This window comes from Lepidochelys olivacea (genome assembly GCF_965140295.1).
Source record: "Lepidochelys olivacea isolate rLepOli2 genome assembly, chromosome: 2".
Classification (NCBI taxonomy): domain Eukaryota; kingdom Metazoa; phylum Chordata; order Testudines; family Cheloniidae; genus Lepidochelys; species Lepidochelys olivacea.
The window spans coordinates 138,826,572-138,832,571 of record NC_140412.1 but is presented as its reverse complement, the minus strand read 5'-3'; positions in this window follow the sequence as shown (position 1 = coordinate 138,832,571).

Sequence of the window (6,000 nt, the reverse complement as noted above, 5' to 3'; positions counted from 1 at the left end):
GGCACACACACCCCTCCGGCAGCGGCTCATAGGCTCCGGGAGCGCCTTAGCCCTGCTGCTGGCACGGCTCTGCACACCTCTTGGGGAGAGGGAGGCAGCGGCTCTCCTTGCGCTGCCTGGGGTGGGGGCAGCATGCGGAACCATCTCCCCCACCCCACCAGGGGCACGCAGAGACGTGCCAGCCGCCAGCCACTTCCAGAGCGCTGCGGAGCCGCTGGCCATGGCAGGCAGGCAGGCAGCCTGCCTGAGCTCTGCTGCACCGCCCGCCAGGACTTGGGGGCAGGTTGTCAGATATTTATCCTCCATTTGGGGGGCCCCCTGTCATTGGGGGGCCCCATAGTACCCCACAGTTTGTTTCATGGTAAATCTGCTCCTGGACTGGATATTTAAATCTGAAACTAACTTCTCATCACTTATGCTGATTGGCTCACGAAAGCTTATGCTCAAATAAATGGGTTAGTCTCTAAGGTGCCACAAGTCCTCCTTTGCTTTTTGCGAATACAGACTAACACGGCTGTTACTCTGAAAGCTGATTGGATGCTTTCTGCAATTCATTCATCTGGACAATGACAACAGCCAAACTAGTTTTCTTCATGTGGTAGTATATTGTGCACTTACCGACACTTCACAAGAAAAGCTGTAACTATTATTGGACCTAAAGGATTAAAATACTGCTGTTTGTCTTGGATTTTGTAAGTGCAGGACTTGATAAAAACAAAGCTTAAACTAAGTTTGACTTAACTGTCCATTTATGAAGGGAATTGTGCATAGCATTAAGGCCCTCTTAGTGTCCCATATTATGAGAACAAAAGATCTAATGAGTAGCTGGTAAATTCTGAATATGTAAAACCGGAAACATAAAAAAGTCCACCTGTGGAACATGTTGCCGGAGTGAAGAGTCAAACACAAAGGTTGGAAATAATCGAAAGATAGTGTTAGGATCAACAATATACAAAGGTACATATGCCAATGTAAAGGTATATCTTCTGGACGTAAGTGGATCACAACTGTTACCAGATATGCCCGTTACTTTGGGGTATGCTCATTGATTAGGGTTACTCGTCTGGGGGTTGGGGGTGGGGGTTTCTGTAATTCTATTAATGTACTGCGTATGTCACTTGTGTGTTCATATGGAACTCTACTCCTTCCTTCTGCAAGTCCCCTCCCAATGGAGTTATCCTGCAGGACCTAGGTTCCCCAGGACTGGGTTTCTCCAGTCCTAGAACCAGATGAACACACACACACACACACACACACACAGACTAACACAGCAAGTCTGAGCGGACCGCGTCAATCAGCACTCTCAAGCTGATCCCCTTATATGCCCCTGTACTCAATGGGCTGGGTCAAGCAGCACCCCATTATGTGCCACAGGTTTAACACATCCCTGTCCCCACTTTCATGTCACAATTGTACTGGTATGAGCAAACCCCACAGTATTATTGGGCGCTACAGGGATCTTTTAGCTTAGGTAACAGAAGGGTTGCTGCAGAGTAACTGCGGGAAGCTAAAAACACAAAAGAGTAAAGTTCAGAGAGAGAGAGAGAGAGAAGCAACCAGCTTAACCATAAAAGTTATTTATTGAATAATAGTGATAACTACACAAGGAGGGCTAAACAAACCTAACAGTTACATTTTTAAAGGCTAATACCTGAAGTAGAAAAGAAGAGAGCGGGGGGGGATCTCACCCACTCCATGAGGCTTGAACTCGTCGGGGTTCCCAGGTGATAGTGGTAGCTCAGGGTCCTGAGTGCTGGAGACAGGCAGAGCCCCCAGCACGATCAGTCAGGAGATGGAGTCCCAGTGGAACTGTTGCAGAGTTTGGATCCATGCATCAGAACACTGACTGGAGGGTGAGTAGGGATTTTTGTAGAGAAAATACAATGGTTCAAGGGAGAATACTAGATTTGTTTATAGGTAAACTGATGACTCAAGGGTTTTGTTTAGGCTAGACAATAGGAGCTGATCACTCTTGGCTATGGGTGATGTTTTCTTCCAGGGAGCTCACAATGCAACTAGGCTGCTTCAGTATTTTGGATATCAATGAAGGATTCATTACTAGAATTGGTCTGATAATTGCTGAGCTGGGTGTGTGCAGGTGTAGGTTCATTAATATCTGGAACAGAAATTCCCATGATGCAGTGCTTCTCTGCTTTTCTGGTCCCACAGTTCAGTGCGGTTCTCTGTTCTTCATTCTTTATACTAATCCATGTCCCATCTTTCATGCAGATGAGGCTAGAGGAGTTGTCTCTGTTCTTCATTCTGTATACTAATGGAGATGTCTTAATCTTGTCACCCTTGTCAGGGGGGATCTAGGTGTGCCTCCCAATGCCCTTCACTGCTCTCTGAAAGCCTTTTCTCTGATTGGTTTTGGTTCAAGCAGAGACTGGTAGTGGGGGGTGTCTGTCATGAGTCAGACAGGCTAGATACTGGGCTCTGGTTCCCCAAAAACACAGAGCTGACTGGTATCACAGCATGTCAACATGTCATCAAAAGGAAAACTTTTCCTCACTTTTACAATTCAAAACTGCTAGTGTCATATCCATCACGTGGAAATTGGTCTTCCTTGGAAGCAGTAGTTATTGGTGTGCCCCTAAAGTGCAAATTTAAGATTGATAATTACCTGTTCTGTTCATTCCCTCTGGGGCACCTGGTATTGGCCACTGTTGGAAGACAGAATACGGAGCTATATGGACCTTTGGTCCAACCCAATATGGCTGTTCTTAGTTCAAAACAACCATCAGTTTAACTGTTCTGGTTTTGATAACAATATTTCTACAAGTCAAATAGAAGCTTCTCAGCAGAAGTGCCAGGAACTGGCTCATGGTGGGAGAAGTGACTCAGTTCAGCTTCTGTAAAAAAATAAAATAAAATTATAAAAAGGTACAGGATATTTCTGTTTATCTCAATTGCTAATCATGCCCACTCAAAAACTTGAGAGCTCGTCTTTAATTTTGTCTTCTGCTTGTATGTTGATTTGTTCATCATTGAAAGTATACAATAAGGACAGGCCATATTATGAAATTCCTCATTGTGCCAAAAAAACCCACTCTCTAATCTCAAGGGAGAGAAAACTGTCTGATGTAAACTGGCATTGTACCAACAGTGGAATAAAATTGGCCCAAGTGTGTTGGAGGAGCTCTGGGAAAACAGCTCACTCGTTTAGTACTACTGCAAAGCTAACAGCCTATTTTACAGGGCTTAGGCAAATTCTGCCTAAACAATGGAGTGGTCTCCAAAGTGATTAGTAATTATGGTATGTTCTCCAGGTAAAGTTCAACTCTGGGCATAAACTAAACTTAAAATATCAATCCTCTGATTCTCAAAACTACATAAATGTTTAACCTCACATAAAAGCACTTAATTATAAAATGCCAACCTTAAGTACATCTGTTGCCTACCATTAAATACACAAAAACGACATGTTACATAAACATTGTAATGACCAGGGTAGTATAAACAAACCAGTCACTTGATTCTGGGACTTCTCAACTGTATAATAAATTATACAATGCAACAGTTACAGGAGATTGTAATGCGTTGCCCACCTTAGGATGCCACCTGACATGCTGAGATACCACTCAGCCTCCCTGGGCACCCTTTTTACCTGTCTTGCTGAGCCAGGCTATTAAGCCTCCTCCAGCACACACCCATCTGCAGAATGACACAGACACTGAGATCAGCTCTGGGAAGACTCCGCTTAAGGGACTTGCCCAAGCACTCAGGTGTCCACCTCCCTTGAAGTGCAGACCCAAAGGTATATTATGAAATTCGCCTCCTCCCTCAATGTGGAGGAAGGATTGCACAGCCTCTTACCTCCTGCCCCCAGTTATGAATTGCACAAACTGGGTTATATTATAAACAAGAAATAGGGTTATTAACTACAAAAGGTGAATTTTAAGGGAATATAAGAGAGAACACACAAAACAAAGCAGATTACTGAGCAAATAAAACAAAATATGCAAGCTATGCTCAATATACTTAAGAAACAGTTTACAAAATGTAATTTCTTACCCTAAATGTTATTTTAGGCAGGTTCCAAAGTTTCTGTAGCTTAGAGTTACAGTTATATTTCTTTTCAGACTGGACCCCTGTCTCAGTCTGGACTCCCCTCTAGCCTTCCCTTCAGGTGTCTTTAGCGATCTTTCTTCTTGGGCACACAGGCTATGGAGAGGAGGAGTCCCGTTTGCCTTTCTCCCCACCCTTAAATAAGGTTTACATAAGGCGGGAATCCTTTGTTTCCCAAACTTGACCTCTCCCCTTTTAGTGGAAAGTTACAAGAAGTCCAAGAAAATGTTTAGTATCAGGTGACAAGACCACCTGACCTAGTAGTGTCACAGTTACATCCCAGGATGCCTCCCAGGAGGGAGAGAGATTAGTATCTTCACAGTCTTGTTGTTCCTTCCTGATGGCCTGTTGTCTGGTGGGTGTCTTCCCAATACACACCCAGTTGTAATTGTTACTGTGACCGGGATCCTAGTGGGGAGCCAGCTGTGGTCACTCAATTAGGGTGAACTGCAAAGAATGGGGCAGACAATCCCCATAAAGCTGGTGGATATTCCAATACTTAGATTTACCAAGCCAGCATAAAACAGCTTCTTTATTACCTTACTGGTTACTCAGAAGTCCAAACAAGTTCCCTTAAAGTGATCCAGCCTCAGGCCTCCATCCAGGTACTCAAGTCAAATATAATGAACGTTTCTGTAAACGTTTATTTCATTTATTTATTTCTGTTTATTTCATCATATAAAAGAAAAGGTTCTACCAATCCCAAAGGATTACCTCCCAGGTTAATGAATGTTTCAGATCTTACTCAAATACACACTATAACCAATTCGTACTAACTAAACTAAAATTTATTAAAAAACAAAAGAGAGAGAGTACGGTTAAAAGATCAATATACATACAGACATGAGTTCAATTCATTGAGGTGCAGATTCATAGCAGAGATGGTGAGCTTTGTAGTTGCAAAGAGTTCTTTTAGAAATAGTTCATAGGTCCAATGTCCAAATCTCATATTCAGGGCATACCAGCATAACTGGGACCTCAGTCTTGCGACTCAAACTTCCCCTGATGAAGCGTAAGCAGATCTGAGATGACAGAGTCAGGACCCCAGGATCTTTTATACAATTTCATGTCTTCTTTTGTAAGGTGTTTTATGTCATTTGGTGTAAAAGAGCAAGAAGACCACTGGATCTAGGTCACGTGGTATAGCTGAGAGAGAGACTATATAAGGGGAGAACACACCTTAAGCAGTGCTGTCCTTCTGAGCGGCAGCCCATGAGATGCGCGCTTTGAGAGACAACGTACCATCAAAAGAGCTTACCTGATTTCCATACACGGTGCTCCATAACCATGGTTCATCCAGATTCCGTGTTCCTCTTGCTGACCATTATCTAGGTAGTAGGCAGTCCAGGATCCAATGTTGCAGTCACGCAGCCTGTCTCTGTCTGGAGGTCCATCCGCAAGTATCGTAACATCATTGTTAGACACTCATATTTGTACGGTGATCTGGTAAGACTCTGTTCGGGATCCATTGGATACAATGAGCCAGATGGTTGTTGGAATAAACGTCCCTGACTGGGTAGAAGGTTAGCGAGGAGGTTTCTGCATCCGATGCAAGGACGCCTCTGAGGCAGCGACAGCGATTGTCCTGACACTGGTTGGTGGACTAGGCAGGCTCAGAAGTAGGATGCTATCCGAGGAGGGGAAACATTTGTTTCCTTGGGTGGGATCTGCAAAATAGCAATCCCCCTGTGTGAGTGGTGTGAGATTGTGGGTGTGAGCCCCTGGGGAAGACGGACTCCCTTGCGGGACCCTCACTCGGGGTGCACGAATCTGTGGGTGTGGGATTAGTAAATCCTGTCCCCCACCCAAGGGTGTGTGGAGAAACACCTTGTTAAAATACCTTGAGGTGGGTCTGTGTGTGTGTGTGTGTGTTCGTTCCCCAATTGATTGAGTCCCTAACTAAAGAAGAAAAAGTTAACCTGCCAGGGTAGG